Raw genomic sequence first — 13,195 nt, 5'->3', positions numbered from 1 at the left:
AATGGACTATGCAGTATGCAGTTGTTGGCTGCATCCAATGCTTTCCCCAGACTAGAACTTCAGTGGCACTCCAGAGTTCTTTTCAATTTGAGTGTGTTCATACTATTTTATTACTTTACTGTGTGCTGTGCTGTGCTGTGCGTGTGTCTTTTAGATAATCAATAAACTTGATATTGGTTTGAAACCCCTCGTCCTTTTGTCTGTCATGTGGGTGACTTTGCACTTATAGAAACATAATAAATGTGTAATACAGTGTTAATTTGGTTGACTAAAGACATTTAGACTAAAACTGTGTTTATAAAAAGAAAGACTAAATCAGATTTAGCTGAAAAAACAGGATTACGGATATTATTTATATGTTTTACTTTTTTAAATTGAAAAAAAGGCTGATCTGCTTCACTGAAAGGAATATTTCTGATCTGAATTTCCTGAAATGGAAATTGGACGTTAATCACAGATATCTTTTATTATGATTTACCTGGGGCCCCTTGACTCAAGCCATAAAAACCACACATGAACTAAAACTTCAGATCCAAAGGTTGGGGTCAGACAAGTTCACAGATGCATGTTAGGGTCAGACCGGGTCACCGGACCGCAAGGCTAATTTACATAGGTCCAAGCCATGCCCATCCACATGCCCACAACAGGCACACAGAGGTGGGTCATGCCGGAAATGAAACGCAGCGGCCAGATTTGAAACGCCATGCCCAGGCGTTTCAATATCCGGAAGCAGAGGGCCATTCACGGGCACACCGGGCCGCGCCGGCGTGCCCCGGGCGCTTTTTCCGGGCCTGGGGCGCCCCTGGCCCGGGGGGGGGCGGAAAAAGCGGGCGCCCCGGAGGCCCCCGGGGGGGCCACGCGGGGGCAGGGGTCGAAAACCCGTAGATTGAGCAGGGTCCTTTGCGCGGGGTGGCCAATGTTCCATGGGTAGGCGGTTCACATCCCGGCTACTCCTGTCTACATCGAAGTAGACAGGAGTAGCCGGGGCTCAGTGTCTTGCCCAAGTGTCCTTGGGCAAGACACTGAACCCAACGTTGCCTCCAATGGTGTTAGCTTGTCAGTTGCCACCGTGAATGTGGGAAGTGAGGACGCTGGCATTGACTGTTCGCCACTTCACCTCCCAATGTATGAATGAATGGAACATTGTAAGTGCTTTGAGTTTGCAACTTGCTTAGAAAAGCGCTATAAAAATGCAATCCATTATTACTATTATTATTATTTAACCATAACAGGAATACAAACAGCTTCCCTTAAAAAAAGATTAATTACAGGGAAAGGTCTTTTAAAATTGAAGAGGGTTCAGCTCCTTTGAGCTTACACACATCATTAAGATGAATACATGCTGTGGCGTTTCACGGGGACACCGCCCCGCAGGTAGGCTCTGCACCTCGGTGAAACCTGGACGGGAGAGCGAGGAGGCTGGGACAGGCGATTGAAGGGCGGTACTTCCCCACTTACCTGCTTCATCAGACTGATCACCCTGCACATGTGCCAGCCAGAAGAGGAAGGACAATAAAAGCCACCTACTCGCTCTCCCACAGTTAGTGCTGGGATGAATACAATGGGCATGCGGGCGGTAAGTGAATATGAAATCCCACATTTCTATATGTTAAATAGTGAACACCATCGTGACATGCTTTCTGTTTTCGTCCGAGGCCATATGGGGGAAATGGCTACTTTGATATTAAATTGAATGAATCCATATCTCTTAGAGATGGGACGTTCGTGAACAAATCGAGTCTTTTGAACGGCTCTTTGGAATGAACGATGGGATCCAGTTCGCAGTATAGGGAGGAGGGAGCCATTCCTTTCTAAATGAACACTCAACAGTGGTGTAAAAAGTACTCTAATTCTTTACTTGAGTTAAAGTAGCTATCAATGCTGCAATGTAGAAATACTCTGCAACAAGTAGAAGTTTGAAATTAGAATGTACTTGAGTAAAAGTTCAAGTGTATTGGTATCAAATGTACCTAAGAAAGTACTCACCAGTAAGACTCCCTAATCGGGAGATAAGCGACCGTAGGTGGCTTATCTCCACAAATAGGGCAAAAATGTGTTTTTCCAAAATCTTCCTGATCCATGTTGATGACATGAGTGTAGACATGCTGTGTAGTGATATTCGTGATTTTAGGGCAAAAACTGTAGGAGCAGTGTCCAAAAATGTGTTTTAAAAATCGGCCTGAAGGTGGCGCTAGAATAGGGCCATGTGAGAAATGAGGGGTGGGGTCTCCGCGTTGCCTTGGCGGACAAATAGGTACCGGCCCCGGCTCTCCCGGACGCTCCTAGCCCGAGTTACGGCATTTTATGTGCGCTGCAGTGGCAGGGGGTCCTCCACTGGGGGCGCCACCACTTTTGCATCCTTTCTGGAGCACCAGGAGTCGGTGGTCCCCGGGAATTCCCCGTGAGCAGCCCCGTTGGGGTGGTCATTTGGTCATTTTTGCACATTTGGTCATTTTTTACATCTGGGGGGGGGCTCCGGGGGTCCTTGGAGGTTGTAGTTTGGCAGGCAAGGAGTGTGTGTGTGTAAAATCTGGCATGGATCGGGTCAACGGGTGCGGAGATATAAGCAGGGAAAAAGTGTGACGTGTGACGTGTGAGCACATTTGGTCATTTTTTACATCTGGGGGGTCCCTGGGGCTCCGGGGGTCCTTGGAGGTTGTAGTTTGGCAGTCAAGGAGTGTGTATGCAAAATTTGGCATGGATGGGGGCAATGGTTGTGGAGATATGAGCAGGGCAAAAGTGTGACGTGTGACTCACTCACTCACTCACAGACAGCCGGTGGAGGTTTTGGTAGTAAATGCGACCTACGGTCGCAATAAATATCCATCATCAACCATCTGTACTGGTCTGCTGGATCAAGCACAGAAGAAGATAGATACCTTTATTATCCCAAGGGGGGAAATCAGTCGCCTGGAGGCAGCACAGCAGTTTAAGGTTATATACAAAGTTACAGAGAATTATGAAAAGAAAAAATATTGTACTGTGTACAGTAAAAGAGCAAGGTACACAAAAAAGAGAATAAATACATAAAGTGTCAAAACAGTCAACGCTCATAATTGTAATAGCCATACTTAAAAAAGCAAAAAGCAATACTTAAAGCACATCTTATCAATACAGTGTCAAACATAAGTGTCCATAACAGTCAAAGCTAGTCAGTGCAAGAAGACCGGGACATGATTTTGGCCAAATGGCAGATTGTGCTTCATCATCTTCAGGAGCAACACTCAGACCTGCCAGTTCCACTGGTGCCTTCACGATATTGACCCTCCTCAGTCAATATCGACTTGTCGCCTACCGTGTGCATGGGTTCTTCACGAAGATACTCTTTAACAGAAGGGCTCTTCCAAGCTGTTAGGAATAAATCCATCTCCAGATGGCATTTATGTTGGCTTCAAAGAAGTCGAAGAGGCATTTGAAATGATACTATGATAGGCTATTATTGTATCACTTACCTGCTCATAACATCCATCATCAATAATTTCCAGATCCCATATATGTAGGCCTGGCAGAAATCTGAGGGTAGTCTATAGGCTAATAACCCTGGATATGTATACTTTTGTTTTTTGTTGATTTTTTATCCTATACCTTTTTTATTTTCAATGTAAATACAATTTTCTTTGGACAAGTTCAACTTGTGTTTGATGTGAATAATAATGGTTCGAAATAATGCAACTATCAAGCATTTACAATTACAGCAATAGGCCTACTACTTTGTCTCATAATCTGTGTCAATATTTTAAAAAAAATGTTTTCTTTTCCTCTTTGAGTGTAAATTATTACAACATCTGAACATGTATCAATAATGTTTCATGATTGGGCCTACTGTAAAAATGTTACCCATAATTTCCAGATATACACATACTCCCTGTGTTGCAAAATCATACTTTTGTTTAGTATGTAGGCCTATGTAAAATAATACACCTAAAACACTGTCTATACAACATACTGTATGCCACCATTTCCATATTTATAGACTTTGACAAACCCATCAATCATTCATTTGTGTGTTTCACACACAGGTCTTTCAATTTGAATCTAAAGGGATTGCAGATAGGCCTAGTCACTAGATGTATTTGTCATTACCAGAATCAAACAATGGCACTGGGAGTTTTGCATAACGATCTAAACTGTACAACAAAGCAGTCATGATCAATGTTTGTTTTCAATGACCCTTATTATTCATGGCTAGGCCTACTATGCGTTGGACCCTCATTAGAATTGTCTCCTCACATACCCTTCAGTATCAATCACTGGGGTGGAGGGGGATTAGAATCATGCATAGACTTCTATAACGAGTACTGTAGACAAAACAAAATGAGCCACAGTTTCAATGTCTGTGGACATTGTAATGGTAATATGTAGAAATGTGTGGATGTTGGTTCCATTTTAATTGCACAGTTCGGATAAGCACAACCACGAACCATATTATTTTGCATTCTTCATCATGTGAATTATCCTTGTGAATGGTATCCTTATGATCCTTATATGATCATTACACTAGTTTCGCCGAGCTGTGAAGAGATCACACTGACCAAGTCTCCCCCCTCAGTGCCCTGTTGCACTAATCCCAGTGTGTGAACTGGAGCCACTGCACTGGTCCGACTCCTCCCACATCCCAAGATGCCTGATCAGTAAGCTACACGCACTGTGTAGGTTTGTAGAGAAAGATAAACAGATATTAGATAAAGCAATAAATCAGTGACCTCCATATATGGGCTTAAAAGGAACAAGGACTGAAAGCTAGATACCAGGGTCGTTCAAAATCTAGATGTGAAGGATGCTGAAATTATTTGTTTGCCTTGAGCTGCCTGTCAATCTTCAGAATATGTTCACTGATCCATTTCCCAAGCCCCACCATTTGTTCAAAGGAATTGCATTTGGTTCCTTAAAGTGGTCTTATATCCTGCCTGGCTTCTGCTTGAACACCTGGAGTTTGTGCAGCACACGGACGGTTGGCAGCCGTGTGTCTCCTTGACACACAGAACTTTACAGGCTTGGTTAAAGTTGTCCAGAATGAGCCTCGTCTCTCCCAAACTTTGGCTCATGGACTGCGCAATGCCAAAATGTATGTTAGCGGCAATCAGTGAAATGCACTCCTTCGTGTAGAGTATGTAGTGCTCACAATTCATGTCCAGAGATGTGTTGTTCCCAGCACCTACTTTGACATTCACAGTCCTATTCCATCGCAGTCTATGGGCCTCACTCTGGCTAAGCAAAGCATGGAGATCTAACTAGAGCCCGACCGATAACATTTTTTCCGACCGATACCGATATCCGATGTTGGAGAGTGCTAGAGCACCGATACAGATACCGATACCGATGTTTTGTAAAAATCTTTTTTTTATTCATTTAAGATCATTTAATTGACAGCTCGCCCCTCGGATAAATGGTCAGATTATAGCTTTTTTTGTGCTTTTCATGTCAAACTTTAAGTTTGGTCGCAGTTATCAATTTCTATTGCTTGTTGGATAATAATACTCTTTTAATTTGGGGGTTCTGCTGTGTTTTGTCTCGTTTATGAATTAATATGTGTCTTTTATCCAAACGTAAATGCATTGCCAAGCAATTAAACAACACAAGTTCTATAGTCTATAGTCAGACATCTATATTTCTCTGTGGATTTTCACATAGGCCTACACACCTTCCTCCACCGCAACATGAAAAATCAGAGTTAGACAGTGCATGTGGTGAGTGAACGACACACGAGAGGCAGCAGCTCCAGTAGTGTTGGCTTGCATCTTGGACTATTATACTGCACTCTGCTGGATAATTCTGGTATTGCCCACACATCGGCCTATATAACTCAGGGTTTCATGCTCTATCCGCAGACATGTTACAGACAATTAACTCAGTTACTGCCAATTAAATATGCCTTCTTTGGGTTCTCCCTGCCATAAATCTCCATAGACTTCCATGTCATTTATAGTGCACAGATCATGCACGCCCATGCACAGATCATGCACCATGTTTGTGCAGGCTGTTCACAGCTTTCAAACAAAAAAATCAGATTGGAAATCCGTTCAGGCATTCTTGAGAAAATAGCCATTATGTTTTACATGTTATGTAAGCAAAGATAGCTGCCCTGTATGAAAGATGGGGTTGTATGGGGGGTGGAACATGCAAAATCGCGATTGAAATCATGTTTACTAGATTTAATGGGGTCCAAAAAAAAATAAAAAAATAAAAAAAATAAAAAAAAAAAAATATCGGTATCGGTGGAATAATTCACCGATACCGATACCGATACCGATACCGATACCGATACCTCCAAAACGACCGATATATCGAATTGACCGATATATCGGTCGGGCTCTAGATCTAACTGGAGTTTCAGTGCCTCCAAGCTGTACCGATGTCAACCGGCCTGTCTAAAATGAAGCATTTTAAATGTCCATAGCCGGCATCCCCCTCCTTCACCGAATCCTGGACATTTCTCTCTAGCATAGTGTTTTTTGAGATATTTTGCATTAGCGAATGGTGGATAGATACACTCATCTAAATGGCATTTGTGTTGTGTTTCAGGCTGTCTCTTTGGTCTTGGAGCTGGTGCTGGGACAATTGTTGCTACGTGGTCATTCAAAATATAGCTCTCCACAATGATGCCAAGTTGAGAGTCAAACCTTGCTGTTTCTCTAATGGAGAGCTGAAATGACTTGGTGGGGTGTTTTGTTTGGGCAAATCCTGCACGTGTCTAGTCCAAATGTAACCAGATGGAGTCAGTCACCTAGGCCGGCTTTACACTGCAGTCAAATCCAGCCCAAATCCGATTTGTTCTCAAATCTGATCTTTTGGCCCGACTATTCACACTGCATTTGCAAGTGACACAGATCTGATCTGTGCATTCAGACAGCGTTAGCCCAAAGCTGCCCTGCGGCGACATGTATGCTTTGGTTACCGTGGTAACGACGTAGGCGTCATGACGTTACATCACTACGTCGACGCTGGTTGATTACGTTCTGATTACGTTCAGGAAATGCGACATAATAGACCATAGTAAACACACGTTAATATTGTTTTTCTCTCTTCTTTTCTTTACTCTTGTGTTTCGCTCTTCTCTCTCGTTTTCACTGTTTAGCTCACGTGTTTTCTCTCTTCTCTTTTGTTTTTCTCATGTGCACAGTGCGCTGTATTCAAATAGTAAATACTCGCGCTCTGTAATGATGTAATTTACAGCCGTGATCGGGTCGCGCTGCTCGCGCAGCAAGTGACGCTTGGGCCAGTTTGATGTGACTTGAATGTGACCTGCATATAAGTCAATGGGGTGGATGTGGTTGCTGCTTTCAGACTGAGTCAGATGTCCTCAGATCCGATATGGATCGGATTTGAAACTACCTCTGGATGTGGTTTTTCAAAATCGGATTTCATGTGACCTGAATGTGACATGTTTGGATTTAGACTATTTAAAAAAAAATCGGATTCCACTTTTGAAGTGACTCTGATTCAGGCTAGATTTCAGTGGCAGTGTAAAGCCGGCCTTAGTACTCCTATACACAGTTTAGATGACGCCTCTCAATTACAGGGTGAGAGACCCGAGGTAAGTGTTCAGTTTTAGTGAACAATAAGAGGTTGCTTCAAATGCAAAAATCCACTTTATTTACGTTCATGGCGAAAAGTACAAAGTATTAACATTTTTACTGATTAAAACTATGCCAAATAGGTTACTTAAAGCTACGGTACAGATATTAAGCTTGGCAGTTGCACTCAGATGGACTCATTGTGTTAGGCCCATGCACACACATTAAACTTGGCATTAAAGACACGGCAAAAGATCACTGGGGACTGTAACTACCGGTATGTTCCCCAGGTTCTATGTTCCCCATTTAAGCCCCCAAAAAAGGTTCTATGTTCCCAGCTTATCCAAAAAAGGTCCTATGTTCCCCACTTACCTCCACAAAAAAAAGGTTCTATGTTCCCCGCTCAACTTACAATAGGTTCTATGTTCCCCACTTATCCAAAAATGCAGGAAACATTCCTTTATAATAATTTATAACAACTCAAAACACCCAATAATGGGGAGAGATTACGAATACTAGTGGGACAGGGGGCACTAGGGACATCTGGACAACATACTTTTGTTATGTCTGGGCATCTGGACGAGTGGGCACCTGTACCTTTTCCTATGCAAACTTCTAATAAAGTCTTCAATCAATCAAACAAACCTGGACATCTGGGCAATAGGGACGTGGGCATTTGGATGAGTGGGCACATAGACAAGTGGGCACTTAGGGGCGGAGACATCTGGGCACCTGGGGAACATAGAACCTGGGGAATATAGAACCTTTTTGTGGGGAGGGTAAGTGGGGAACATAGAACCTGGGGAACATAGGGTGGACCCCATCTGGGGAATAACCATTAACCAAGAATATCTCTGTCGTAGCCACAACAACCCATCAATGACAAAGTCAGGGACAGCGGTTTAAAACTAATAGGGTGTTTAAAGCCACTGGGGCAACACAAAGTAGCAGCATAGACTGTACAAACAAAAAAGGGTAAAAAGAACAGCGGTTCACCGTCTAACAGGCACAATCTCTAGACCCATGTGTCTCATACACAGGGACGGCTCTAGTTTGTGGATTGTTGACCCATCTAGGCTATTGAAGACAAACATGACCCATCTTTGCTTCTCTGAGCTTGTGTGCAAACACACGTCACTGACAGCTCTGTCTTCTAGTCCCGAGCTCCAAAATGAATGTCATTATGCCACGAGCACAAACACAGGGCAACACACCGCCAGCAGCGTGAAGCAGGCAACCTGGACAAACACAGTCAAACTCTGCCTGTACAGACACCTAATATGCCATTTTGAAAAGGGTGGTGCCATTGCACACACCAGGTACCGGTCCCACTGATTACTGTGGAACTGCCATTGCACACACCTGTCCCACTTATCACACAAAGCAGTCCAAAGTAGCCGTGGTTTGGAGGGCATCTGTGACATCCTTGAAGAATGCATCATTTTCTCTAAAATGGTCTCCCAGTGCTGATACGTTTACATTTCACCTGTCAGTTACATTCCTCAAGTGAAACAACGTGCCAATCACTGATTTGGAGGAAACATTATAGAACTCTTTGAAAATGACTTCATTGAAGTTCATGCTGCAATGAAAGTCAGCAACAGAATTAACAATGGCAATTTTTCTCTCATACGCTGTCTTGCTGTTATCAAGATCTTTTAGAGCACGATCAGAGTTCTGCTTTGTCTCCTGTGACAATGACCTTCACAACTGGCTTCAATTTGGTGTTGTCATTGTCAACAGGCACATATGAGACATACCTGTCATTGAAATGGCGCATAGCTTGGATCATGTCAATGGATTTATTTTTGTATCCACATCCAGTAAACCCAGCGGTATTATCTGAATTTTAGGGCCATTTCATGTGAATATTAATGTGGTAGGTGTCACTGGCCATTTTCTCTGAAGTTCTATAATGACGTGAAGTGGGAGACTAACTCAATTTGCAGGCAATTACGGTCTTCCTTGAACGGTACATTGACGAGAGATGATGATCTGACATCTTGTGACAGATGTGTAGGGATGGGTATTATTAAGATTTTAGCAATTCCGGTTCCAGTTCTGATTGGGTGAAGAAAGTTATGTTCTCTAACGTAGAGGGGACAAGACCCAGTGGCCGGCCTAAGAAGACCTGGCAGACGACCGTGGTGGCTGACATGAGGGCACTCGGCATCGACCATGAGGTGGAAGAAAGCCATAGTGAGAAGCCAGTCCAACCCAGCGGTGCCTGGAAAGCGGACTTAAAACAGATGATGATGATGATGATGATGAGTTCTGCTTATTGATCCGATTCCTTATCGATTCTCTTATCGATTCTCATTGGGCAGGGGGGTGGGAGAAAGAGTACTAATGGGTTCATTTAACATATTCTCTTTTATATGATATTCTCTGAATAGATGATGCACAGCATACACAGTGGTCATGTATTGTGCTATAGTACAGTGCTTGCAGCCATGCTGTGGGCTGGTCAGAAATAGTGGCCAATGGTCTTTTCTACCTCCTCCCCTCCTTATGCTCCTCCTGTCATTTTCTTCTTTTTGTAGTTTTTATTTTAATTTATCACCAAAAAAGTTTTGTTTTTACAGTGTGCTCAATCCAACGTCCTGTTTTTTTTTACAGTGTACTCTAGTGTACTCTATAACATGGCTGCGAAGCTTGCGGAGCTGCTGCTGTACACAGCTAAAGCAGAATCACTGTCTTCTACAGTTTGATCAACGGATTTACACGCTTTTCTTTCTTGCACATGTGATGTATAGGGGAGCATTTAGCAACACTGAGCACATGCAGCCAGTTTTGTTGTAAGAACGTGGGAGGCGGTGGCTTGCAAAACAAACCTTTTAGGGCACCTCTAACCCGGACGCAGAACGGGGAGACTTGTCTGTTCATGCAGTGAGCTTGAGTAACAACTGAACTAGGAAAGCTTTCCCATTATCAAAACTAGGATAGCACACAGGTGCAGCCAATGCCAGTGTGACATTGGGAGCGTGTCGCTGTTACTACATGTCATTGTCAACACCTGACTCTAACCCTCACCCTAACCCTAACCTCCGTGGAGTGAGTCGCTAACCCTCCGGTTGAAATGATGGTTGTTCAAAAGAGTGTGTGACATTAACATGTACATTCTTGCGAAATATAGAGCCAGACTTTAGAACGCTTCTTCTTGGATGACAAGTTGACTGCGCTCTAAAAAAACAAGGCAGTGTGTGTGACGTCATCGTGCATATGCAGGCATCGATAACGGAATCGTTAAGGACTTTAGCTAACGATTCCAAGGAATCGATCCACAGGGAACCAGTTCTCAACAAGAACCGGTTCTCGATACCTATCCCTAAAGATGAGCAGCGTTGACCAGCTCCTGGTTCGCTACCATCAGTGGTGAAAGTGGTTTGAAATTCTTGCCGGAACTGTCATAAATTGCGTGGCGAAGCTGCGCGGCCGATTTTTTTTGGGAGGCTCTAATCCCCCAAAACCCCTGAAATGCATAGAAAACTGCATTTTGGGAGGCCCACGCTGCCCTTCTATAATAAGCCTCTTCATATTGTTAATTGTTCCATACAGAAGGGTAAGCATAATATATATATTATTATTACCCTTATTATATTATTATAGGCTATATATTATTATTAATACTAGAAGCTGGGCTGCCCTTCGGGCGGCCCAGCGTCTAGTCGGCGACCTGGCCAACTCGGGAACGATGTAAATAGGGAATGAATGCCCCGCCCTTTAATGCAAACCCCATTATACCTGTTGTCATAGGACCCGTTTTGACAATCTGTTTGCATGTGTCCATTTATGCCCATATGCCCATATATGGAGATATCTGTCTATTCTGCGTCCATTTTATGCCCATATATGAGATCTCTGTCGCTTTTTGTTTGTTTCTTCTTTAAGCAGAATACACAGCCTGCTTAAATCTGCATCATTCAAGTCATCCTCCCAGTCCCACGCTTTGTTGCTTGTCTTATGTTTGTCTTTGTCTCTTTTATTTTCTTTTTTGGAGCGGACCCCATGAATGCCCCACCCTATGGAGATCTCTGTAGGACCCGTTATGCCCATATATGGAGATGCGCGGCCGAGCGTCTAGTCGGCGCCCTAGCCAACTCGGGAACAATGTAAATATGCCCATATATGGAGATCTCTGTAGGACCCGTTTTGACCATCTGTTTGCCTTTGAGTCAGCAGAAGTGATGTCAGAATGCCCATATGCCCATATATGGAGATCTCTGTATCTGTGTCCCCTTTATGCCCATATACGGAGATTGCGTCCATTGTATGTCACAATGAGTCAGCGCTTGCGCCGATACGTCCATTTATGCCCATATATGGAGATGGGCGGCCGAGCGTCTAGTCGGCGCCCTGGCCAACTCGGGAACAATGTAAATATGCCCGTGTTGTCATAGGAGTGTGGGGTCATGTGGTGTACGTGATGTCAGAGCCTTTTATGAAGTGATGTCACAATGACATGATTTCCTCCGGAACAGCCTGATGTCAACAATCAGCTCCGCATAAGGAGATTCCGAACGTTTTGCGCCGGTTTCGGAAAACCGCGAGTCGGGTCGGGTCGAGGCCCGGCACTGCACTCCGCGCGGCAGCGGGGAACGCGCGTGCCGAATCTGAAGCCGGTGGGATGAACGGTTCTCGAGATACGCGGATTACAAACAAACAAACAAACAGAGATTTGTCGCATTTATAGATAGATTATTATAACCAGTTATCTAAAGTAACTAAGTACATTTACTAAAGTACTGTATTTAAGTACAGGTTTTAAGTATATCCTAGCCTACTTTACTGGAGTATTTCCAATACTTTTAATTCTACTCCACTACATCTCCCAGATGCAGAATTGAATCATTTTGGTCTATTCTGCATTTATGGCCACATGCAGGCACAGACACGAGTCCTCCTAGAGATGGGATTTATGGCTCTTTGAAGTGAGCCGGATCTCTGGGATCCGTTACTTTCAAAGAGCCGTTCAAAAGACGTAGGCCTACATTTTTATATCAATACTTTTTTTTTTTTTTTTTTTACTTCTACTCAAGTACATTAACATTCCAAACTTCTACTTGATTGCAGTATTGAGTAAGTTGAGTAAGTAAAGAAATTGAGTACTTTTCCCACAACTGTTCATTAGAAAGGAACGGCTCCCTATACTGTGAACCGAATCCTATCGTTCATTTCAAAGAGCCGTTCAAATGACTCGATTCGTTCGCGAACGTCCCACCTCTACCCGCTCCGTGTCAAACAAACACTGAAACGCAAACAGACTGAATCACACTGACCTACACAAACCCACGGGAATAATTTAGAAGCACTTTATCAGAAAATATAACTAGTAACACTTGTGTACTGTATGTTAATCTGACTTTAGTATAGGCTATTGTTTTCTTCCTGGACGTGCGTTTGTGGCAGGTTGTTTAACATGGGATTTTGACAGCTGGCTTCTCCTCTTCTTAACGGAACGCCGTTCCGGCCCCAAATGTTTTAACGGAACGGGGGTTCCGGCCGTTCCGGCTCACTTTCACCACTGGCTACCATAAGTAACCAATGGTAGTCGATGATTTTCAGATTCAGATTACTTTATTAACCATTGTGTAATACACGTAGGAATTTGCTTTGGCATACTAATTTTTTGCATTCAAATCAATGTTTTCACATATAACATAAATAAAAACAAAAACAAA

This window comes from Nannobrachium achirus (genome assembly GCF_963921795.1).
Source record: "Nannobrachium achirus genome assembly, chromosome: 14".
Classification (NCBI taxonomy): domain Eukaryota; kingdom Metazoa; phylum Chordata; class Actinopteri; order Myctophiformes; family Myctophidae; genus Nannobrachium; species Nannobrachium achirus.
Note: the sequence above shows the minus strand (reverse complement) of the source record.